Source organism: Thermobia domestica, chromosome 10 (genome assembly GCF_964235325.1).
Source record: "Thermobia domestica chromosome 10, izTheDome1.hap1.1, whole genome shotgun sequence".
Taxonomy (NCBI): Eukaryota; Metazoa; Arthropoda; class Insecta; order Zygentoma; family Lepismatidae; genus Thermobia; species Thermobia domestica.
This window is the reverse complement of record NC_137463.1, coordinates 200282046-200308814: the sequence shown is the minus strand read 5'-3', so window position 1 is coordinate 200308814 and position 26769 is coordinate 200282046. Positions and strand designations below refer to the sequence as shown.

General features: G+C 37.7%; 1 protein-coding gene across 1 annotated transcript in view; it reads left to right on the top strand.

The window, feature by feature from the left end:
- The window catches only part of LOC145662927 (suppressor of lurcher protein 1-like), a 2696516-nt gene that overhangs the window by 1779041 nt on the left and 890706 nt on the right, over nucleotides 1–26769 (top strand). The window lies entirely within an intron of this gene.

Genomic DNA, 26769 nt, shown 5'->3' with positions numbered 1-26769 from the left:
TGGGGTAGATTTTGTACCTCTCTATTCCGTTAGGATGCACCTTTTATTTCGAGTAGCATGATAAAAGTTCGGTTAGAACAAGTAGGTACTAAATATGTTCTAAAATTCATTTCAAATTGTTCACTCATTTTCCTATCATGCAATCACAAATACCAACATCGTCTATTTCAATGAGGTAAAAATAATTACAGACATTTCCTCCTCTTAAAAGTGGAATTTTCAAGCGCCCCAGAAGAGCTGTCCATTTATCGTATTATACGACTAAATGTAGACTTAAATGTCATTGAGACTCTCAATAATAAGCTTACCAAACTATGAATTCGATGGTAGACCCTAATTTTGGACATTTTGAGTATTTTATTTTTTATCTCTTCTCACCTTCATGCTGACGTTGATTGAATTTGGACGAAAATGATGCCACTATTCAGTGCCAGTGATTGTGCCACTATTCATCTCAGCTCCGGAAACAATACATTCGACACTCAAATCGATCTTTTTCGACTATTTTTACTTGTTTCTTTTCCTTCACACCCCCATCCGAGGAATGTCAAAACATATTCTTTGCAGTATGGGTTGAACTTGGACCTAAATATCGTCAGAACTATGAGTAGTCATCTCATTGATTTTTCCCGGTGGGGACACTCGGTCGAAAAAGTGTAAAAAGGTTTTTCAGCCCAGCTATCCAGAATGAGGTTTTCCTGGGTGTTCCTTATTCAGAGGGCCGGCCTTAGGTGGTGCGGGGCCCCAGCTTTACAACTAACGTGCAACATAATTGCACAACAATATATATTGCGCTCTTCCTGCTGGTCTAGTGGTTAGCGCGTGCGTCTCTGGTGTACATAATCTCGAGCCCGATTGCTGGTGGAAGAGCACACAAAATTTAATATCATAATCACTTCCTTTCATTAATCGTTCATCTCCTAAGAACAAATCCTGGGGCGTCAAATAAAAAAATCATTTTCACTTTATTTCAAAAGTTTAATAGAGATTTTGCAGTTGGAATGAATGGCAATCAAATTATGCGCTTAAATAGTGCGTGAAAGTTAATAGACTAAACATATACAAGTCACATTTCAATATAAAATTATACATATGTAAATCTACAACTAGCAATATTAGTACATTATATCTGAAAAGGGCATAGTCATAATACTACCTGTTTTAGTGACTGTGAAATGATCTATTTAAACAATTAATTTAGTTCAGAAGAGACAAGAAGTATTGGTTCGTTCCCGGGAAGTGGGAAAAGAACGTCTAGCCCTCAGGCTACTTTGTCCTGGTCCTGAAAGAAAATTGTTGAATGGTTTTGTTTTTGTAGATAAAGATGACGTGTTTCCATCTGCAAAATGTGTTGGTGAAAACGCTTACCCTGTTCATTGCTTATAGCTGCTAATTTTTCAGAGAAATAACTCAAATGGAAACGCAGACAGTAAATGAATTTCAAAATACATAGTTCACCCTTGTGCCTGCAATTTTTCAAGAAGGTTCTGTATGAGTAGTTCATAGTTTTCTCTTCTTACAAGTAAACCTATCGATGCCAAAATCTAGTTTCTTAACCAAACTTGACAGAGAAGTGTAAAATATCAAGAAACGAGAGTAAGCAAAATTTAAAGTGCTCCCGTCCGTAAAGACGGCCGCAGTGATTGATCAGAATAAGCCATAACAATATGTTTCAAGTTTGAAAATTTCTTTTTATTTGTAAAACGGGTGAAGGGATGAAAAACAAAACACATTAACTGACGCCGGGAAGAAGTAAACATTTATTTGAGTTATGCTTATCATGGCCGTCATCTTGGAGAGGACATCTTGTATCTCGCTCGACCTTTTTTAAATAGGAAAGGGGTCATGTAATACATCAAATTGGTTTAGAATTTTACGAGAAATATAATGGTGAAATCTGTTTCCATAAGTTAAATACATATTGATATGAATTCGTTGGTTCAAAGATTTCTTAACAGTTGTATCTTTTTGAAAAGGATTAAAGTCTGGAAAATCTAATGTACGCTAGTGAGAATATCGTAGGTAGCTACAACACTTATGAAAGGTATAATCAGCTTGAAATCGTTGACTGCAGATAAAATGAGACAATCACAAACCTTAAGGAACTGATGGAAGACGGGTGACATATTCTCCATTGGATTATTCAAGTTAGGAGACAACCTTCATAAGCAGCAACCTATTTAGTACGTACCAGTATGCATCCGGTTTTCTTGACTTGATTAAAAAAAATCCATCCACGGAATTTTTCGCAGGAGAGGGCAAAGTTTTTCCTCTGATTTTATATTTTTACTACAGCTATAATAAGAGAAAGGATATCGCAAACGTACAGAACTTGTAAACGTAAAAAATAAAGAAACTACCGCAGCATTACATTCAGAAAATATATACTTATGCCGGGAAATAATAAAACTATTCATTTTGTTGTTAAGAAGAGGTCATACCCTCCCTTGTGGAATCCATGGATGTGCCTGTATTGCAATATATTGTTAACGGCGGAGCCAAGTAAACAGTACCATAGCCACTTGATTGGAGGCCTCGCGAACAGAATGGCATGTATTAATTACATGTATTAGGAGCAAAATTTACTCACAGGGACCACAACACATTTGTTTGCTCTGGGGTCTAATATGCTGTTAAACGGCACTGGAGAGTACATTAGACTGGAGAATAGATTAGACGGCACTAGCGTGGGGCTCCCCTTAGGCGCTTGGCCCGATTAGAAGCAATCGGTCCAATCGGCTTAAGGCCGGCCCTGCTGATTCACACCAGGCAAATGCTGTGGTGGTACCTAACATATAGGTCCCAGGCCTCGTCGTTCCTTCCCCAATCCTTTCTTCCTTCCTTTTCCCCGGATAGTGTGATTGCCGAGAGACTTTATCCCTCATACGTGACGGGTTAACATGGCCACAGATGCCGAAAGCCCAGAAATCTAAATCCTCAATCCCTAAATCTCAGTGACTTTAGAAACTATATATTTAACACATATCGGTCGTTTTCGATTATTTTTATAAGCCATCTCCTTCCGAACACCACTCATAGAGGTGCTAAAAGATTTAACTCTATATTATTTTTGTAAATTATAAGTTGAATGTGTAACAAGTTTGGCTGAGATTGTTCCAAACGTTTCAGAGTTATGCTGGAACACGCATACATCTTATTTAAGATAGGTAGATTACTTTATTATTGATTAATCTCTTCCTCTCTCTTTTTGTATCTCTCTAAGGGCCAATTTACACCTGCACCGATAAATACAGAGGTTATTCAGCCTACGTTTGGACGATTTCGTTCTTTCTCCGTCCCGAGCAGAATGGACTCAACCGACCTGGCTCGTGGAGTCGTGCAGTATTGTGCAGTGGCTTCCTGGGAATGAAGTTGTTTTCCACGCGGACGACAATAACGCACAAAGCACGACCATTGTTGTGAGTGTTGTGTTAAATTTGTATCCAAGTGTCTGGGTTTCCGCTCTGTGACAAAAATGCCGCCCAAACTAATCCAATTTGGGAAGGCTACGTTGCGGCTCTTTATGATGCCCACTTTAGTGTTTCTGTCATTAGGAAACAGTGCAAGAACACAAAGGTGTATGGTTAATCGTCTTGACGTGTGTTTATGGACTGTGAGCCGGACGTTACACCATCAACTCAAGCTGGTAAAAGTCATGAAAACTCGCGGCCATCTTCTCACAAATTCCCACCAAAATTAACGAAAGTGTAACACCCGGAAGCTGTACGAACGGCATCTGGCAAAACAAAGGTGAATGTACGTCGTAACTCTAGATGAAGCATGGATTTACCTTTCCGACTGCGGCAAACCGAGTGCTAGTGTTTTGTTACTCCAATACGTAGTGAACTGGTCAACATGAAAATGACCCCTTTTTTGTTATAAATGATGAGCCATCATGTGCCGAGAGAAAGGCGCCAAGTACTTCAGAAGGTGGGTCCGTGTCTGTAAAGAATCCTTCCCAAAAAGGTTCATGGTCGTTACTGGCTACTGTTACCGAGGTAAACTGAAGATTCGTAGGGTGGCGAAGAACTGCAAAATAAATTCGCAGTATTTACAGGAACAGATCATGTGGCCGATCTACGAGCATGACATTCCAACAATGTACGAAAATGACGCCAATCTGGTGCGCATTCACGTGGACAGAGCCTCATCACATACCTCACGATCCTCCCTCGCATTTTACAGGATGATGAAGGAGGCAAGTGGTATACAGCTGATACCAATCAATGAGGTACCTGTTAAATCTCCAGATGCAAGTCTTATGGACTATTGTGGATTCGGATTGCTGAGGCGGGGTTTGGGAGAAACGGCGTGTGACAACTATGGAAGGGCTTTAGATAGCTGTGCAAAGGAGATGGGACAAGATTCCCCTCCCAGTTCTTCAGAAAAGCCTATTACAGTGGAAAATACGCTGTCGAACTATTGTTAGGAACCAAGGGAAACACATCGAGTGCTTACGGACCTGGCGCCATGGATTCTTCTAAATTTTTAGGTAAGTCGAAATTGGCCAAATGTAGACTGAACGACCTCTGTAAGCTTCCTGATGGCAACACTTGGAACAAGTTATTTATTTGTATAAAAGCGTTTTCCGGATACTTTTATATCACTTATCCTTTATTTATTTTTATATTCTTTATTGTTTTCACGTTAGTTACTAACATTAAAGTAAAACTGTGGAAGCTCAGAGAAAACCGTTGATGTAAATTAAATAGTATTTGCTGAAATACGCTCTTCTTTTAAGATCAGTGCTCTATGCGTCCTTCGAAAGAAATTTTACACCATAAGTTTTGAGTCGCGACCTTTTCGCAAGAAGAGCATATACCAATTAAAAAAATAAACTATTGTGGCAATGAAACATCACAATACTGATCTTTACTAATCTTTGATGGATGGTATATTAGACGCGGAAAGAGGTCGAATGATGAATATGAACGAAAATAGTACCCTGAACAAAAAAAAAAAAAAGTTGCCTCTATGCAAGCCATTTACTATTTATACTACGACTGCTTATATTGTAGATATGCTGTGGCCATATAATATAATAATAAATGACACAGCAATAGTAAAATGTGTGTTTTAAGATCCAGACGGCCTAGCGATTATCATGGCACAAGATGATATTTATTGTGTGAATAACGGTTTTCGGGATACAACTGAATATTTGAAGATAGAGGATTTACAGTTTTATTGCCTACCATGATAGGTAAGCGCGGACAATTGAATACGGCTGAGGTGAACATTTCCCGCTATGTTACAAAACTTCGCTGGGTTGTTGGGACTGTTTATGGTATTCTTGGACAAAGTACCGTATTCTATGTCACCAATTGGACAACAAGTTGCTTCGTCAAGTTGGAGTTTTATGTTGGATAGCTTTTTTTCTTCTACATGATGCTTAATCGTTCTAATTCTGACGGTGGCCTCTACGAGGAAGTTCAACAAATGGAACGACAGTACATCGCAGCGAACACATTAGGATTAGAAGTAGAAGAGCAAGGTTTGGACAAGTGTACATGCTATTTCGCGAAAGTCACATCTGCGGACATTCTGGACTTCCCGGAGTTGACAGAAAGTGACGTAAAAATCATTTTTACAGATTCCTATCAGTTGTCTCAGGCAGTTCCCTACTTGGCGGAAATGATGAACGATAGTTCCCTTCGTTACTAAACGTATAGCGTACGTGCCTTTAGCATGGAAACCACAGTTCGATTCCCGGCGTGAGCTCATATAGTTTAGATTCAACATTAACCAGTAGGTTCTTGTCTCATATAGCCTCACAGCTGAAAGGGATGGTAAAATTAACCCAAGTCATGAATCATAAACGAAGATAACAGTATCGCTCTCCATTTCCTGAAAGAAAATACCCACATAGGTTAATTCGAGGTACGATTTCGACATATTAGTAGGAAGACATACAAGTGTTATTTGATTTTGTTCCAAATACAATAGGGTATTCGGGTCTAAAGCGATATTATTGTGAATGTGCACATGGGAATCGAACAGTTTCATGTTGTTCATATGTCGCTGCAAACATTTGTTGCTTTTCACGTGCTCAATACTTTGTTAAGATTGTAAGCCTACAGAGATTTAGAGCAAATTGTGTGTTGTCGATCTTGCCACTTCAATAATAAATTCATGAAGTGATGAAAATTGAATATTCCAAATACCGTGTCCTTCATTTTGCTTGTAATGTTTTCTAATACAGGAAAGACATTGCAAAAACATTTGGAACATTTTTGTATTATCGTCATCTTGTGCATTATAATATTTTGTACATTATATATGGGTATACATTATATACAGAAATGATCAAAAACGTTGTTTTCTGTAAATCATGATTTAAAATATTGGTATCCTACTGAGGCAGACTAAAAGTCAATGGCACCAGTGGTTTCATGCTGTTTCTGGAAGAGGTATGATTACGAGAGTTATATTGCCATGTAGAACCATTCAAGACGAAACAAAAACTCAAATTCAACCATCTTTGAATTCTGAGAGTATTCGTGATGGCCAAAACATTTATGGCGTAAAACGGATTGCATATCTTCCAGGAACGTTCGACTTTGGTTTTCCTCATTTTACATCAAGTTCCAACAAGGGTATCAAACCATGGTCAAAAATGTTATAGATGGGTTGGTGCTGCTTCTATGGTGCAAAACAGAAGGTGGCCATTCAAACATAAAGCAAGTATGTTTGAATTTGAATCTTTTGACTCGCTTTTCGCTACAAATTTGAAGGGCGAAATACATTGTTTCTTGTTTCCGGTAAGGCCTTTCAAGAAAAGTATATTTATTTTTTGTTTCACTCTCGTAACTCTAGTCGTTTCCGAGATATGAACAATTTTTGATTTTCGAATTTTCAACATTAACTTCGAAATTCCAAGACGCCAAAGTTATCTTTGGATATGAGGTACCTTTAATATAAATATCACAGCAGTACGTGTAAGGGCAATTTTCATCCCCTTATCCAGCTATATCCTTATTATTATTTCTTAAACTTTACTGTTTCTTAAACTGTAATATTACCCAATAGTATAGATCACGTCTAGATGAAGAAATTAATATCCTTGAGACTAAATTCTCATGTGTAGTTTTTGAGAAAATCAAAGAAAAACGTGTTTTATGATACTAAAATGTTATTCGTTCAAAATAATAATTAACACTTTTTGCTTGATTGATTATTTATTTATTTATGAACTGTATGAGTAAAATAACAAACTGGTATGTAGCAGGGTGTATATATTATTTTGGCTAAGCGGTCAGCGTACCCGCCTTTCATGTGAGAGACCGTGTTCGATTCCCGGTGGGAGCTCATTTGGTTTAGATCCCGGTAAGCTATAGGTTCACATCTCAAATAGAATCATTGCTGAAACAGACGCCAAACTCAAAATAAAATAAAATAAAATAAAGTCCCTGAGGATGACATACATAATTACTAGGGCAACCCAAAAGCATAAAAAGCATAATGACATTTTACACATATGGTTGGTACCTTGAACATGCTTGTGGTTGTCTAAGCGTCCAGAAGAAACTAATTTTAAAAGCATAATAAAGCATACTTTTAGAAAATAAAGCATAAATCATAATTTAAAATATATAGCACAATTCTTGGAAAATTTTGTTTAACTACAAGTTTTACATACTGTATTAATATTTCTAAAACCAGTATTTACAATGCAAAATCTTTGAGAACATAACAATGCAACAATGAAAAGCTTGTTTTTATTTCTGTATACTTTCGATGTAATCCTTTGAAATGGAGGAAATGAAAGAAAAGAAGAAGAAAACTTCCCGCCAATAAGGAATACACGATATTTTTTCTCTAACAAGGAGGGTGTCCGAGGTGTAAATCTCATATTTCAAAAATGTTTGTGCAGATCGTTAGGGGGCTCATGGAATAAAGGTCGGCACAACAAATTTCGGCGGAACCCCAAATTTGGGTGGGGCAGTGCCTCATTTGTGATTTTCGGCTTTCGTAGTAAAAATCGGCCTTTTGATTTGAAAATTGACTTATTGTTGTCGACAATCGTTATCATTCGTCTTCATTTGCATAAAGATAGTTTAATTGTGGGTAAGGGATCCCTATGTGTGAGGGAGATCCGCCTCACAAGTGTAATACATTTTCCCCCTTCATTCTGACTAGCTGAATTCAAATATGTCATTAAAAGTTCTTTGTGTAGCACATGTGCGGCACAGGTCTCTACCTAGTTTCTGGGATGCTGAATCACAAGTTGAAAGAGAACTGAAGGGCTTGAAATAGGAGTTTGGCAGAATCAGTGCTTACTTAATGGATAGTATGTTTTACAGAAATGAAACTGCTGGAAAAAGTGTTCCACACAAAGACTTTTGCAGGACCAACTACATTTCAGGAGTGTTATATCTTCGCACTCGTCGCATATGATAGTGTCGTTTAAGGAAAACGAGAAACTCACTGGATTAACAACTTCAGGCGGCCTCGCATCTACACATCCAGATTCATATCAACTGTATTTGAATACATCATGATATCTTGGTGATGATAGTTGTTTATAAAGTAGCGATTGCAATTTTATAATGTTGTTACACTGGTGAAGTTGTATATCAAATTTGTGTAAAATTATGAAATCTCTTATTTTCCGTACAACATTCTTCCATATTCTAAAGTTCCAAACATCCCATGGTTGTACACCCCAAGTTGTTCCCGGTGAAATCCGTTTGATACATATCGTTTTGTCGTCCGGGATGTGTTGCTGCATCTCTTCCTCGTTAAAAGATGACCATGAATCTACGAGCAAGACCCTTTTTCCCCCCATGTTAGGAACCAAAACGTCACGGACCCAATTCTTCAAATGCAGCTTATCCATCTTTCCGAGAAAACTTAACATTTGGGGGCTGGAATTAAGTTTTCTTGACCTGTGGTCCAAATTGTTCTGTCCGTTCTTGCAATACAATACATAATGGCCCAACTAATTTTCCACTGGCAGGCATAAGGGACACTACTGTATAGCTAGCTATGAGATAGGGCATTCTTGGATTGTGCAAAAGCTTCTACTTTTTTGACCTTGTATAGCTAACATACGATTATAGTGCAGTCCATAGAAAACCACTTTGATCGGAATTGTAAGTATTGTCTATATCGAATTTCGGTAACGTATTCCTGACTTTTAACTGGAAAGTATGGACCAAGTTCTATTTGTACTGAATTGTCAACATCTGCTAGCGACAAAATATTATGTTTCCGTTTAAAACAGGCGCACCAAAGTTTGGAACGATTAATGTTTTCAAGATTAATTTGTTTCGCTTTTTCAATCGCCCATTTCCGAAGATCCATGTCATGTGTAGGCATGAAATCTCTTTTGGCTTCAATGAACTTTGCATACACAAAATTGGAAATAGATGAACATTTGTCATTGCGTATTCTTTGATTCTCAATTTGAGTTTCCCACCGGTAAAGTTGCGAAACATGTTTTACTTTTTCAAATTTAATTTGTACACTTGAAAATTTTGTTTTACCTCCAGGACTGGATGTAGATTTCCAAAAATCGAATACTTTTTTTCTTGTACTCCACTGATACTGCATCGCCTTTAGCGATGTCATCTTCTACAACTTCGCATTAGTGATCGTCTATGGCTATGGACACTGTTAAGCATTTATCGTTGTCGAGTTCTGCCGTCTTTTCGACAACAAAAATGGGGTCTTTCATACCACATTTTAAAACTATCAATGAAAGATTATGCTAATTGTTTTTCCTTACCTGTAATAATTGTTGCTACATATTTTCCAGCAGGAAATACAGTTTGTAAAGGTGAAATGATATTCACAGGATTCAATATGAGCCTTGACGTGCTCAAAACGTATCCAATTTACTAACACGTGTGTAAACACATTGAAAATAAACGCCAGCGTAAACGCAATTCATAACGCGCCATAAGACACTGGCTTCCTAATGATAGATATACAATCTCTATATAAAAAGATTACTCGAAACAACGTCTGTCCAAGGACGCGTGCACTTAGCGAATGGAGTTAACAGGTTTGTCGCCCATGGTTTAAACAGCGTCAAATGAACTGTGAGTGTATTTACAGTTGAACATGCAACCTTTTTTGTTGTTCTAACGGCTGTTTACACTGCCTGGGGTACTTTTTAATTTGGTTTGCACAACAATATAGAATTGATTGTTCTCTATTTTTGAATACTAATTTTAAAATTTTAAAATACTCATAAATACCACATAAATGCATGCACAAAGTTTGTCAATGTCTAAATTTGTTTATGCAATGCTTATGGTCGAGAGGCTTTGTTGAAGCAGCAGTTGGGTAAGCAAGTGGAGAGGGGTCCTCGCTCCCGTACACTGGGTAATCCAAAAATTGGATTAGCTGATATCTCTACAGTTTTCTTTCGTATTTTGTTTCTTCGTTATGTTCCCTATACTATTTCTAATTGTCACGAAGTGACTAACGGGTTTTCTAGTACACGTATCAAAAGGTTCTGCAGGTACATACTGGCTAATCGTTAATTACAAAATATCAAATATTAACACAATTTAAAGTGAATATGACATTACCTACATTGTAGTATCGTTGTTGCTGCTAATTCCGGATGAGCGTTTCATTTCTGTAAAACACAATCCATACAGTTAGCATCGATTCCGCCAAACTCCTAAATCAAGCCCTTCAATTCTCTTTAAACTTGTGATTCAGCATCCCAGAAACTATGTAGAGACCTGTGCCGCACATGTGCTCCACAAAGTACTTTTAATGACATATTTGAATTCAGCTCGTCAAAATAAAGGAAGAACATGTATCATACTTATGAAAGGGGACTCCCCACACACAGAGATCCTCGACACTCAATTGAAGTATATTTACGCAAATGAAGACGAATGATAACGATCTTAACAACAATAAGTCAATTTCCAAATCAAAAGGCCGACCTTTATTACGAAAGCCGAAAATCGCTAATATGGGATTCCGCCGAAATTTGCTGTGCCGATCTTTATTCCATGAACCCCCCTAACGATCTGCACAAACATTTTTGAAATATGAGATTTATACCTCGGACACCCTCCTTGTAAGCATAACAAGGAGTTACGCAGCAGTTATGAATGATGATTCCAAATGTACAAAAAGTGCACAAGAACTTCACACTATATTGTTATGTGTACCTCTTGAACTTGAGCACTTTCTTTATTTTTATGGTGGCATATTTAACTTTCCATTTCTGTGTATATACATCTCTAAGGTGTACACAAGTCATAAAGAAACTGACTCGAGTGAAACATATCTATTTACAGTGCATTAAGTAGGAAGTTCATTAAATATTGGTTGCATAAAACTGGTGCACCAGTTGGAAAGAAACTGATTGCATAAAATATTAATAAATAGATCAAGATATTTAGAATATTTAATATATAGTAAATATTATACATTATACACGATTAATATAAAACAATGATTGAAATGAACAATAAAGCATAATAAAGCATAATTTAGAAAAAATACAGCATAATTAAACAAAAAAATGAAACATAATGTGGGTTGCTCTAGTAATTACGTAACGTAAGCAGTCATGTTGTGCTGGGATTTTTGCTGGGTATACGCTACCATTTAAAAAAAATATAGCATACACTTATTCTATATATACGTTCGTTCTTTAATGTATTCAAAGTTGTACGCTGGAATCAGGGACGGACCAAGGGAAAATTTTTATCCAGACAAAGTGACTGTTTGACGCCTCCCCCCTAGTCCTAGCCTATATTTTACATTTTATTACTAAGTAACTAACTATGGCCTATGGAACCCGGAGATTCAATGCAGCGTTCACAAATGTTCTAAACTGACTTCTATCGTTAGCTAACTGGATCCAGTTTCTACTTTGTATTCCTAATTCTGTGAGATCCATCTCAATATTGTCCTCCCATCTGCGCCTAGGTCTTCCTAATGGTCGTTTTCCGATTGGTCTTCCAGTCAAGACTTTGAAAGCGTTTCTACTTTCTTCCATTCTAGCTACATGACCTGCCCACCTAAGCCTCCTAGACTTGATGACCCTAACAATGTTGGGTAAACCTTGTAAATTATGTAGTTCCTCATTATGAAGTTTCCGCAATTACCCATTCTCGTTCCTCTTGGGTCCGAATACTCGTCTCAGGATCTTCTTCTCAAATACTTTCAGTCTATGTTCTTTCCTTAGAGTAAGCGACCATGTTTCGCAACCATACAGACCAACAGGCATAATTATCGTTTTATATATTTTAAGCTTCAAATTACTCGACAGAATTCGCGACGGCAAAAGATTTTGAACTGAATAATAACACGAATTGTAACGGTGACGGTTACGGTGGAGGGTATTAGTGGTTAAAATATGAAACAAAATTTTAATAACCTCCCGTTATCCGGAATCTCGGTAGCAGGAGCGCACGCTCCGAAAACAAAGTGCATCAAGAAATAATGAACTGAAACAAGAATAGCAATATTAATACTACAACATCTTGGGTCGTAATCGACAACTTACCATTCGAGCCTCCAATATGAATCTCCACACTGACGTTATTCACGAAGTTGTCAGACGTAGCGTGGACGTAGAGAGATGATGCAATCTAGACTCTGAAGTTTCAGAATACACTTGCGTAAACTTATTAAAAACCATATGTGTTTATTTACTATATTTATTTCTATAATACCACATTCTATCACAAAACAGTATTCATATACACAACGGATAATGCTCACCACGAATGAACAATATTTTGACGTAAACAATCGCTTCAATAATGATTTGACAACGTCACTGATTTTAATTATTGATACCGTTCAACATAAAACTGAGATTGACAAATACTCAAAAGAAACAAGATATATAGAACAACGAAACATACAAAATACTATATACAATAATAATAATAATAATATATACAATAAGGTTTCTCTACTATACTTCTAAAAGTCTTTTCAGACTAGATGAAAGTCCAGACGATAGTAGCAAATTATATTATTTCGTAAGTCTAGAAAAGATTGTTTTAGAGAAACTTTATCTTTTTAATTTATTTTTATATTTATTATTTATTTATTATTTTTAATTATTTCCTTTTTACGGATGCACTGAATTATTATATTATACTTGCCACTTTGGCATAATTGTTTCTATCTACAGTTCTGTCTTTGCCCGAACAGATGATTCACTAGTGAAATACTAATTTGAATGCAAAGTGACTAACTAATTGACACTTGATAGTCGCGACTGGCGAACTTTTATTTAGATTGAATTCAACTTATTAGTGATATTTCAAATATTCTTCACAGATAAATATGTTAGCTAGCACAGTTTTCAGAAATAATGCAGTTATGTAACGATGTTATATTACTACTGTAGTTGTTAGATATTTTTATAGCTATAAATTGAAGTTATGCTATTATATAGGCCTATATCAAATATAGATTGATTTTCTTTCAAGCGCTTTTTCTGGATATATGTTCCAAATTTGAGCTTAAGACTAAAAGAATTCAATACAAAGGAATGCGTTCATATTGTGCGCTCATTATATACATGACATTTTATATTTACTGATCCTCCAGAGTGTATACAAGTTACTAACTTTCATTAATATCGACTGGCGCAAGAAACTTTATATTTACTTTTTGTATCACTGATATGCAGTATCCAATAAAATAGGTTAGGTTATGAGTGAAGTATTTGAAATGAATATTATTATATCGGCTTACATAAGTAATGTATCAATATTTTAGATTTACTTTTTATATGCGCATGTGTTTCTACGGTTATATCAAAAGAATTCTATAAGGTTACGAGTGCAAAGCATGCTTTAGTGTGTCGTATACCGTATACACATATCACTTGTTTAATTCTTTTCGTTGACATTAGTACGTGAATTCACGTTAAATTCAATTGCTCAAATATTCGTTTTTTTTCAGTATGACGCATGCAAACTAAGTATAATACAATTGTTTTAAATATGACGATCTTCAATAGTGACATGTGATGTTTACTTCCAGTGTTTTGCTTCTTCACGAATACGGCTTACTTGTTATTTTCGAGCACATTTAGTTTTCTTACCTTTACTGGCAGGTTAAAACAAAACAAGTCCTTAAACGCTTCTTATTCTATTATTAATTCACTTAAAAATAATTCTTCATCACTACATTTTTCTTTTATTATTTTCGTTCTACCTGCCTACTTGCTGTCTATTCACAATGCTGCTGTTGGTCATGTGTTGTCAATGTTGCCAGTAAAGTTTACACAGCTAAAGTGGAGTTCAGAAGGTTACTGAGCGGAGCGCTCAGTCACACCGTACGAAGTGAGCGAAACGCAAAACTCGCGAAAACAACGGGTACTCAAATGCGGATGGGGCAGCGTGTCCTGTCACAGAATTCCTTGCTTTTAATCGACATTAATTTCCTCGTAAATATGATTTTGGTCTCTTAATATTGATCCTAGATATTTGAAAGTATCCACTTTATCAAAAGTATTATTTAATATTTTAACGCATCCATAACTTACCGTATTACGGTTCCGACTCACTTCCATGTATTTAGTTTTCTCTGCATTTACTTATGAACCCAAGTCATTGCAAGCGTTTAATAGGACCTCTGCATTTCTGTCTATTGTTTTCCTGTCATCCCCTATTAAATTTATATCATCAGCATATGCCATAACCTGGTGAACACCGTTCAACTCTAGACCCTGGTTGCTAGCTTTGATTTTCCTTATAATGTAGTCCAGGACAAAGTTTAATAATAATGGCGACAACGCATCTCCTTGTTTCAGACCATTTTCGACGTGAAAGCTCGTGGACAAAAATTTTCTTACTCGGACTTTACTTTGGGATTCATTTAAACATGTCTTAATTAATCTAATTAGCTTTTAAGGTATTCCAAATTCTGCAATGACGTTGTACAATGTTTCTCCCCTAACTGAGTCGTAAGCCTTTCTAAAATCATTAAATAGTTGACGTACCGGGGAATTGTATTCCCACTTCTTTTCCAGTATTAAATATTTGGTCGATGGTTGATCGATTTCGATAAATTCGCACTGTAACGTGGGTTCCTGTCACCACGGCATGGCGCGTACTCAGGTAGCGGATTGAGGAGAAAGCCTCTAGATAGAGAGGTTGGCTCGAATATACTGAATAAGCAGTCGCGGACAGACGACAAGGAGTGGTCCTCCAGCTTGGGGGTTTGGGTAAGGCTAACAACCTCATCCTGTAAAAAGAAAAGGCACTTGTTCAGAAACATTCACAGAAGCCTCGGACAAGGACTGATACATTTCATTGCAGTGATTTTAATATTTTAAACCCGATTTTTCAAAAAAGGAAAATTAATACTCAAATACATGATATAGGTATATTTATTTCTTAAAAATATATGGTATCAATTACATTGTAGTTTTATTTTTATTATTATTTATGTACCGATGTTTATAAACAAAAACAATATTGAACAGGATTTATTGAATACTACTAATGATGATATGATTACTGCTATATGATAAATTGTTTTGTCATACCAATACCATCAAGAGTCATTTTACCATATATCCAATTAGGTAACAATCTATTCTAATAACGTGAATATTAGATATATTTCACATATGTTAAACATATTTTACGCGCCGGAGGAAGGATTGAAAGATCGCTTTTTTTCGTTGTACCGTTTCTAACCCCCTCCTATGTTGTTGCGAAGTGGTATAGGAAAGGGGGGCAAGAGTACGCAAATTTCAATTAAACTTATATATTTTGAAAAAAAATAGTTACAACGGAAAACTTTTACATGGAACACAAAACTTGAACTCTCCTTTACGAAACGTGAACTCAACTTTTATATACTTCTGTCCTTGGAGAAACTATAATGCATAAAATGAAAATATTCAAATTCGTACTCTTGCCCCTATATGTGGGGCAAGAGTACGAAATCAAAGAGGCAAGAGTACGCACCCAAAAAAGTATTAACAATTATCCCAGATGAAGGTGCCTACTCCTTCATATGATGTGCATTGTTCCTGCCACCATTCATGGCATCTTGTGCACATGATCCAGTCTTCTATTGGTGGATTACTGTAGATGATATTGCAGAAAGAACACTCGTACACTACTTCCTCACTGACCTGAGGAGTCACCTTTGGTTGTAGCTTTCTTGGTGCAAGTTGATGTTTGTCTTTGCTCTTTGGAGGGCGCCGTTTCAGAAGTAAGTTCTGCTTGAAAGGAGAAGGTGTCAGAATCTCTGATTGACCTCGAGAAGATCAAGATTTTTGGTTGTGGGCTTGGTGGCAGTCGGAGGAGGACTGACAACCACCAAAGGAGTGCATGATGTAGACGGTCTACATGGTCGCTGCTTACCTCCAGTGAAGATCCAGTTTTACTGGTTGGAGGTTTGGTAACAGATGAACGAGCAGCCGGCAGAGGAGTGTTTGATGTGGACAATCTGCATGAGCTCCTGCTTGCTTCTAGTGAGAATCCTGCGTTACTGGTTGAAGGTTTGGTAACAGATGAATGAGAACGAGCAACCGGCTGAACAGTGTTAGAAGTGGACAGTCCGCATGAGCTCTTGCTTGTTTCTAGTGATGATCTAGCGTTACTGGTTGAAGATTTGGTAACAGATGAATGAGAACGAGCAACCGTCAGAAGAGTGTTTGAAGTGGACAGTCCACATGAGCTCTTGCTTGTTTCTAGTGAGGATCTAGCGTTACTGTTTGAAGGTTTGGTAACAAATGGAGGAGGACTAGCAACTGGCAAATGAGTGCTTGATCTGGATGCGCCGCATGGGCCCCTTTTTACTTCCAGTGAGTCATCATCAGTGATGAACGATTTTGGGCTCTATTTAGGTCTGATGCTTGATTTGTTGCTTCAGGAATGCTTCCATCTTCAGAGCTGGCTTCTACATTTAAGTCTACCACATCCACAATAGAAGGAAGAAAATCCTCTTCAGTGAACACATCTGGATTCAGTGGGACAACTCCAGATTCTTGAAGGCTGGATACCAATGGTTGCAGCTTTGTAGTAAGCCTCAGTAAACAAACTCGCAACTTGGAATTAGGCGGGATGGATGATTCCTCATCCATTCATCATACACTGTTGAATACCAGGATTTCAGCGGGTCAAAAACAAGAGCAATCTAATGGTTTCAAATTATGCCTGGCATGGGTTGGTAAACTCAACATCACTATCCCATGTTTCCTGCAGAAATCAATCGCCTCGATTGAAATGTGAGAGGTCTGATTGTCAACAAGTATCGATACCGTTTCCGTAACCGAATTTGATCGCACATTGTGGTGTAAATAATATAACTATTCTACGAAAAGTTGTGAGTTGATGAACCAGAATCAGATATCATTCCCACAGAACCCGGCGGCGAACCATCGAATAATTCTTGTTTCATTCGTTTTCTGGGAAATATCTGGGGAATAAAAGAACCAAATGCACTCACCAGGAAACAGCTGTTATGTTAACTCCAAAATTACTAGATACAGTTTTATTCACAACTGATTTTTAGTCGACTTTTGGAACTTTATGAGGAACCTTATTTATGCCAGTTTCGTACATGTTGTAGATATCCCGTAGAGAAAAGCCGTTTTCTCTTACAAGATCTTTTAGACAATTAAAAAGGCGTTCAACTTGTAGCTTGCTAAAACAATGAGCTTTTCCCAGACCAGTCTTTGAAGGCTGTCGCAAAACAATAGTCATACGTCTACGACGGAAAGACTCTGTCCAATCTCTTCCTGCCATTCAATTCGCATGGCTAAAGGATATGGAACAACTAGTTACGTTCAGCAAAATTGTATGCCATTCTTCTAAGATCTTTTAAAGTTAAGTCATAGAAGAATTGATCCAGTAATGTGATATATTCCACTAATTCGTTCTCCATTTCTTCGGTAAATAGACCTACTGGTTTTATTGTGCTTAAAGACGTTGCAGATTCTCATTTTAAAAAAAGAAAAGAAAAATCCTTAATTCTCCTTATATCAGTAATGGGAATGCATAGGATACAAAAAAATCAGATATTATTTAGATTCTTTATAAAAATATATTTCCAAATTCAGCTTATTCCATCAGTTACAGAATGCTTGTCACCTACAAGGGTAACTTGAAAACTTCTCGACCTATCCTTGTTGAAGCTACATATTGTCAAATGTTAGGTTAGGTTAGCTTCATATATCTTTATAGGATCCCATGCCAATCATTGGACTGATACCGCCTTATGCAGAGTCGTTTTAACGTATGATTAGTAAAGGACTGACTACTACAGGAAACATCTGGTAGTCGAACTTTTTAGTATGGCACTAATCACGCGTCAGAACGACTCTGCATAAGGCCCATTGAAATTTATTATTGAAGACTACTGACATTTAAGGTAAAATAGGACAAAGCGTAGTATTTCTGAAACCTGAGTAAAATAAGCAAGCGTAACGTTATTCAATAACTGCAGATCTGACAGGTTTATCTGTTTCGAAAACTCAAACACCACCTTAGATATTTTATGTAAGGAGTGGTATTTAGAATAACAATTTATCCCTCGTAGATAAGAAAATATCAAGATTCTTCAGAATTCTTAACGTTAGAGGCTACATATGGGAACCAGTATTCGTAAAGTTTGCCGTCACTCTCTACTACAACGGAATTTACATTTTTTTTTGATTGTTAGATCTAAATCAAATTGGATTCTTTTTTCATAGAACAGAAAGGGCAAGAGTACGCACGCGTACCCTTGCCTCGTCGGTATCTACGTACCCTTGAACCCTCACTAAACAGTTGACTTTCCCGTGATGTTGTACAGCCAACTGTTGGAAGAAAAGTCAATGTACTCCATCCTGTGAAACAATGGATATGTTAGAAACTAACGCTTTATAGTACTTTAAAATCGTTAAAAAATTGTGTGTTATTCATTCACTACTTATGTCCCAATATTATATCAAACTATTAGAAAAACAAATAATTACCTAGATAGCTTGTAGTTTGCCGCAGCACACTCAAACTTGTTTAGGTTCTAGACGCAATTAACATCAAACTCCAGGTGACGTATTATTGCGATACGCGAATATATTCACCTGATTTTAGGGAATCGCATCCTTACCCCCCACGTACTCATGCCCCCTCCTTCTAATCTATATTCAATTTTACAAACACTGTCGGAATGAATGATTTGGCAAGAACTGTACATAGCGAAACAATAGCATCTCGTAGACTCTATTTTCAACAAAAGCCGATAATTTGGCGCGGTGGGATTGTTTATAAGAAATCAAAAGTAAGTAGGAGAAAATCGGGCAAAACTTGGACTCAAAATGTTTTTACTTGTTCCTGAGTATCCTTAGGGATGGTATAGCTTGAACTAGTTTTCAAATGCTAAATAGATTTGTTATAGACACAAAAATGTTCTTTTCAGTGGAAAAGGCTCATAAATTGGAGAGCAATTTTTTTTTTTCAAATGGCACGCATAAACCCGGTTTCGTTCGATCAGGTCGGACAAAACCGGGTACATAAATAATAATAAAAAAAGTTCTGTTTTACAAGAAAAGTATATAATTACTACAAAAACTAGTACAGTAACTCTGAACAAAATTGAAAAATATGCGAGCTTAAAAAGTACGGAAAATATAGAGGGCTAGACTATATTAGACCAATAATATAGAAAGAAACAACTTTAGGTCACGACTTTGAGTCTAAGAACAAACATCACAAACAAAAGTTTCATCATGTTCGTCTGCATTGCTACAAGCTTCGTGTGCCCATTCTTTAAAGTTAAGACACTGTATCCTGCCTTCTCTAGATTATGATTGAGCATACAATTCGTTACAAAAGATACATCATTCATCAATTTCCTCGTCATCTTCATCTGATGTTGAACTCTGAAATTCTATTGCTCGCTTCCTTTTCGACAAGTTTTGAGTCAAGGTCTTTAAACAGTTTACGTTTTTGGTTTTTCTTTTCTTGTTTCTTGTTCTTTTCTGCTTCGTTTTGCTCCAATTCTAGCTCAAAAGGGTATAAAATAAGAATGACTCTTCCCTCGTCTCTTGTCGGACTTATTCACAACTCGTGCGCTTTGTTGCACTGGAGGAGGGATTAATTCTGTTGGTGATATTGCAAAAGAAGGCACATTAGCCTGCCTTACAGTTTGCGGAAAGTAACAAGATAGCTGGTTATCGACTTGATATTGTATATCAGCCGTTTTTTGAAACAATGGTGTCGTATCTTGCCTCGAAGTCAACGCCTTAACTAGGTCTGTATTCCCTTTTCCAAACGGAGTAGTAGGTTGTTGACTTCATTTGCTTGCACATTTATCACATTTAGTGTAGGTTGGACTTCTACGACTTTAGGTTGTTCACCCAATGCTTTTGTTCTGTTTGTTGTGATGATTTCAGGCTGTCCAGGCAAAGGATTCTCGCCGATTACCGCTTCATCGTTAAGTTTGCAACGACATCTTGTATTTTCAGTGTAATTTTAAATGTCGGGCAATGCAAGATTTTAAAATATGCACTATCTAGTTCGAAGAAGAAGAAGAAAGCACGAAAAAGAAATAGAATCAAAAATTGATTCTAATATGATAATTTGATGAGCTTTTGTCTTTACGTTGTCATAACAACGAGTTGTAAATAAATGTTATAATTCCGGATCCATCATAAAAAGCGAGACGTGTATTTAATTTAATAAGTGTGTGCCGCAATAAAAGCCAGGAAATATAAACGCAACATAAACCGGTTTAAGTGATTTTAGTAACATAATCTAGATGTAATTAGACTGAGGAAATATATATAACGATTTACGTTATAGGTGACATGTCCAATGAATTGTTTATGGTGAATGCATCAACTTGAGATAGTTCAGGCACATTATCCCCCTTTCCCATTGGCCTTTAGGTTATTTAATGGTCTATCAATAAATGAAAGAAACACATTCAACCGCATACATGTTACGAAACGAGTTGTCCAAAACCAGCTACTACCCGGTTCTGTCCGCCTGTCGAGATCCCGGTTTTTATCGTGCCACACCATTACTCAGAACCACAGGCCTAGCACATCTCAAAGAATACAAAAATCCTAATTCAAGACATGAAATAACAGCAGAAAGAGGTGTGATTTTATGTTGTATACTTACATGAGTCAATCTTCCTTTGGTTATAAACAGCAGTATGTTATAGGTGGAAGACAAATCAAAACTTTTCTACGTAAATTCCTCAACCGTCGCCAACGACGAAGGAGACATTTACTTAGTTTTTTCTTAAAGTAAGAATGACATGTCGGCTGTTTACAACTATTTCAATGGCCGGCAGGTGGCAGCACTAATATAACCGGAAATCCCAGGTCCTGGTTTCATCCGCCTACCTCGATTTATCCGACTGTCCCCTACTGCATATACTGCTCCCACTCCACTATCACCTTAAAACAATAACTGGTATATAAAGTGGTATCTAAAATTCAATAACATTCATTCCTGGAAAAAGTTCACAAAGAAGATAGCACGCTATAAACAATACCAACTCCCCCTCCATTCTTTCTTCTATACATCTTTCGTCGAACCTAGCTCCTCTTGTAGCAGTTACTGTACTATGCTGTGATCAAGTATAGCAAACGTACTTGTGAGACCAGTACAGATACCCTACTTAGGAGTCTGACAGAAGGTTTTCATCTTCTGGAGGGTATTAAGTTACGATTTTGAAGGTCGTTGTTTTTATACTCTGACCAACTTCTTGTCGCTTTGCGACACAGGTTGCTCTTTTTGGATCTCGAACTTTGCATACGACTTAGGCCATGCATAACGGACTTCCTCGGACAGTATCTCAACGTTCATCTACTTCTGCTAAATCTTCCAAAAATGTCTCTTCACCTCCATCTCGTTCTCTCTCACCAAAACGATCTAGAACATCTAGTACCAAAGAGACTGCTACTCCTAAAGCTGCACGTTCTCGCTCACGCTCACCATTACGAATCCCATCTGAAACTGATCTTCATGACACATCTATGGATTACACTGCAACAGAAACTTCTGCTACTCCGTCTGCCTCTGTTAATCCTCAACAGCCAACTCTTTATAACTTTCTGCTAACTAATTTCGACACTAAATTCAAGACTCCAAAACACATCTTCCAGCAACTTATAAAATATGTTCCACGTGTAGAAATCAGTGAGATTATCTTCCGAAATAATGGAGTTATTTTGAAATCCTTTAACCCAGATTTCCATCGCCATGTCAGGAACAAAGCAACTTTTGAAATTTTTGGCAAAGACGCCACTATAACGCAACTCCAACCAAGACAAAACAAACAACCTCCGCCTCCTCGAAAGCCTCCTATGCTATCAGTTGTCATCAAGGGCGTTGACCCTGAATATACAGACACTGAAATCGAGGAAGAACTCAAAGCGGAACAAGTTCAAGTCCATAAATGTATTCGAATCCGGAATGACAGGGGACCCACCTACCTAGTACGTGTATTAACTCCTGAACAATCTGTTGTCGATCACCTGCTTCTTACAGGAGCGTACATTTACAGACGAAGACACAAGGTTGAACCTTCAAAAACTCCTGCACCACAGCCTATACGTTGTGAACGGTGCGAAACTTACAATCAGCTTGTGACCAAAGATTGTAAAAACTCTTTGATTTGTGGCTACTGCACACAAGCCCATGCTACTCGGGACTGTCCCAATGGAAATACCAATCCCAAGTGCAACACATGCTCTGCACAACATCCTACTTACAGTTCAAAGTGTAAGGCCAAACCTTCAGTTGATCCTACTCAACCAGAGCTTACTGTACCAATCAGAACGTCTGATCGTCCAACGCCACCAAATAACTCATTAACTCACCCTGTTACAATTGAAGATATGATACGTTTCTTTACAGTAACAACCCAAAACATTGATCCCTTTCTGCGTACTCAAATTCTTAACCAAGTCATACTTACAACTAAGCAACTATACAACATTCAACTTTATGCTACATATTCTGGTCAACATGTTCACTTTCAACTCCATCCCGTTTCAACACCTGTCTAAAATTATGCATATCATCATGGATTTATCATTTCTGTTTTTGAACATTCGTTCCTTCAACACTCGCAAGGTACTACTCCACACTCTACTGTTGGAAGAAAATATACACGCCTTTGCCTTGAACGAAACATATCTTTTGCCGCACCAAAATGTACATTATCAGCCATATACTATTTTTCGTTGCGATGGCCCACCTGGAGATCGAGCAAATGGCGGAACTTTAATAGGAATTCGAAGCAGACTACCTCAACGCACGATCACGCATCACTTTCAGGCCCCTCTTCCGGAGTACAACATAACTCTGATCTATTTTCCTTCACGTACTATTGCCTTTGCTACTATATATGTTAGACTCAATGTTCAAATTCCCTTGACATTCTTCCAATACATGGACACCTCGTTTCGTCATTATATTATTATGACTGATCTCAATCTATCCAGTCGCACTCTTACGCAACGACGGAACTTCTATCTATTTCTTATGCTGCACACAAATGCCGAACTATGCATATTACCAAGAAATACCCGGCCTTCCTCAAATACAACACCTGACGCAGTCATTGTTTCCTCTACATTACAACCATAAATTGTCATGTTCTATCTTCCATCGGTAGTGACCATGACCCAGTTAAATTGATATTACATTTTCCAAACCACCGTCAAGCTCCTGACACTCCATCACGTACCGTTCTCTGTTATGACCGTGCCGACTGGAACAAATATCGAGAAGATTTGACTACTACCTTATCTAACGTGCCTACTCCAGTACATCACTCTGACTTACATAACACGCTTGATACACTTACTACTGCAATACAACATAGTAGCCATCAACATATACCCATGATTAAATCTAATTATGTTCGACCCGCACTTTCTCCTCAATATCGCACACTAGTTGCTCTTGCACGGCAGGCATACCATGAATATCTTCGCACACGTGATCCAGGGCTTTTACAACTACAGCGCCAATATTTACGGCAAGTTCATAATTATATCATCGCCTATAAAAGACGCAAGTGGATCCAAACAGTTAACCATCTTGATCAAGAACATAATCCTACCAATTTCTGGAATGCCTTTCATAGACTCTGTGGGACACGCTCTTCTCTCTCTTACCCTCTCATCGTCAACCAGACCTCAGTACAAACTGATACAGAGAAGGCTAATGTGTTTGCTCAATCACTTCAAAGCATTTTTACGCCACCACTCATTACCTATACTCCTGCACGTTTACGCACTAGAATAAGCAACGTAACAGATCCGCATCAATCACAACTTCGTATTAGTTCTAGTCACGAATTAGACTCGAATAATCCTCTTACTCGTCCAATTACACCTTTGGAGATTACCGCAGTCTTAGCCAATAAGAAGAATACAGCTCCAGGGTTTGACGGTGTCACTTACCGCCATATTAAACAGGCTCCACTGGTGGTTCTGCTACTACTGTCCACTATTTATAACCTTATACTTCGCACAGGTGATTATCCGGCTTCCTGGAAAACTTCAAAAGTCTTAATGTTTCTGAAACCGCATAAAGATAACACCAAGGCAGAGTCATACCGTCCAATACAACTCACGTCTACACTGGGAAAGATCCTCGAACGCATCTTAGTTCGGCGTCTACATACCCACTTCTTCCATAATCAAATTCCTCTACACCAAACTGGTTTTCGTCCTAAATCCAGTCTCAATGATAATCTACTCAAACTTACCACTATTCTTACCAACCACTTCAATATCCAACCTTCCTGTTTATTATTATTTGACTTAGAGAAGGCTTTCGATTTAGTTTGGCACGATGGATTAATTTACAAACTTCATCTTCTACGATTACCATTCGCATATATCATACTAATTTATCACTACCTCACCAATCGCATAGCATATGTCTGCATTAATTCATCTTTATCATTTCCTATTTTTCCGCTTAGTGGTGTACCCCAAGGGTCAGCGTTATCTCCACTGTTATATATACTATATGTTCGAGATTTGCCTGTTCCTCCTGATCCTATCTACACCTTTACCTTTGCAGATGATACTGCTTATCTTGCCTGTGGAAAATCTATTCAGCATATCAATAGTATACTTCAAGAGGCAATAAATAAGTTCTGTGACTGGTGTGATACTTGGCGACTCCGAATCAACTCCACTAAAACACAGGCACTTGTCATCATACCATCAGTACGTACCAGTAGGGTCCGACGCAATAGATTTCTCTTACATCTTACTATAGCTGACACACGCATTTCCGTCACCCGTACAGCGAGATATTTGGGTATTATCTTTGATGACCATCTTTCATGGCGTGGACACCTTCAGCATCTTATAAGTCTAGCGCAAAATAAACTAAACCTTTTGAAGAGATTAGTCGGAACTTCCTGGGGCCTTCATCAAGAGACTGTGTTAAACACTTACAAAGTCTTCTTGCGACCATCCATACTCCATGGACACATCGCATGACTTAATGCCAGTAACAAATTCTACACTCGCTTCCAGATCATTGAAAGACATGCACTACGCCTTGCATATCATATCAAACTGCCTAGCCCTACCCGGCTACTCTATGAGCGTATTCCATTTCCACATCTTCTTCTTCATCTAGAAAAACTGCGTACCAGGTACATCACTACCCGTTGGACTCAAGGCCATCCCATCCTTCGCAGTTGTATACGCATCGATGCAGATCAAGATGTTCCACCCCGTCTACAATCTACACCACTTCAGCACTTAGTTACACTGTACCTTCTCACACATCCTGATGAACAAATAGACGAATTTCTATTAGCATATCAACCACCAGACTTATCACGAAACATTTATCCATCTTTTGCACTTTAATTCGCACTAACAAGGGCATCATTATGTCTCTCATCATGTGTCAAGTCGCCCCGACACAAGAAGATAACCCTTCACCTGTCTAACTAACAATATCACTGTGTTGTGGCGTCTAACTTGCACCTCATCTTTCATCTCATCACACATACATTTCGATAGATATTGTACGTACAATAAATAACGATTCCTGATCAATTGATGAATAAAAATCCCAATTATGAATGAATAAAGACAATAAATAAATAAATGAAATTAAACCTCTTTGTCCATTCAACTTATCCTTTGTTCCCCTTACGCATAACTCCACTCCCAAGAGAACGTATTCCCTTCTACGGGTTCTTGTATTGTAAAAAAAAAATCTTTCTTCTACATGCCATGTCTCCATTTGCTGATACAGCCCCCCCCCCGCCCTAACACTATGAAACTCTCTTTCTGGATGGCGGAAAGGAAAAAAATGATGTAATTGACGCTACTTTACAAGAATATAAACCAAAAATGTTAATAGAAAAACACGTTATAAAATTTACTTTTTGAGGCTAGTTTTGGATCCCCCTGACTGTGTCGCCCCGGGCAGTTGCCCTGGTTGTCCGCCCCTTGGTCCGCCTCTGGCCTGGATATAAAAAGATTAGGCAGGTATACATCGTATACTCCAGTACACGCCTTATTTCTGCTTTTTTCAGTGGTTGTTCAGTGATATAACTCTCATCTTCGCTGTTTGGGATCCCTGATTCCATCCCAACTCGTGGCACGTGAACTTTGTGGTGAACAAACATCGTTGCATATGATTTCTCGGGGTTCTCCCATTTCCTTCCAGTGTCTTCTTTCCACAATTTTATTCGTTGTTATTATGACCATCTCCCTTAACATCGGTACGTAATCGTGGGACATTAAACTAGCAATTTCATTTTATTTCATTAGATTTCTACCTAACAGTAACATCCATTCTTCTAATAGTGACGTGA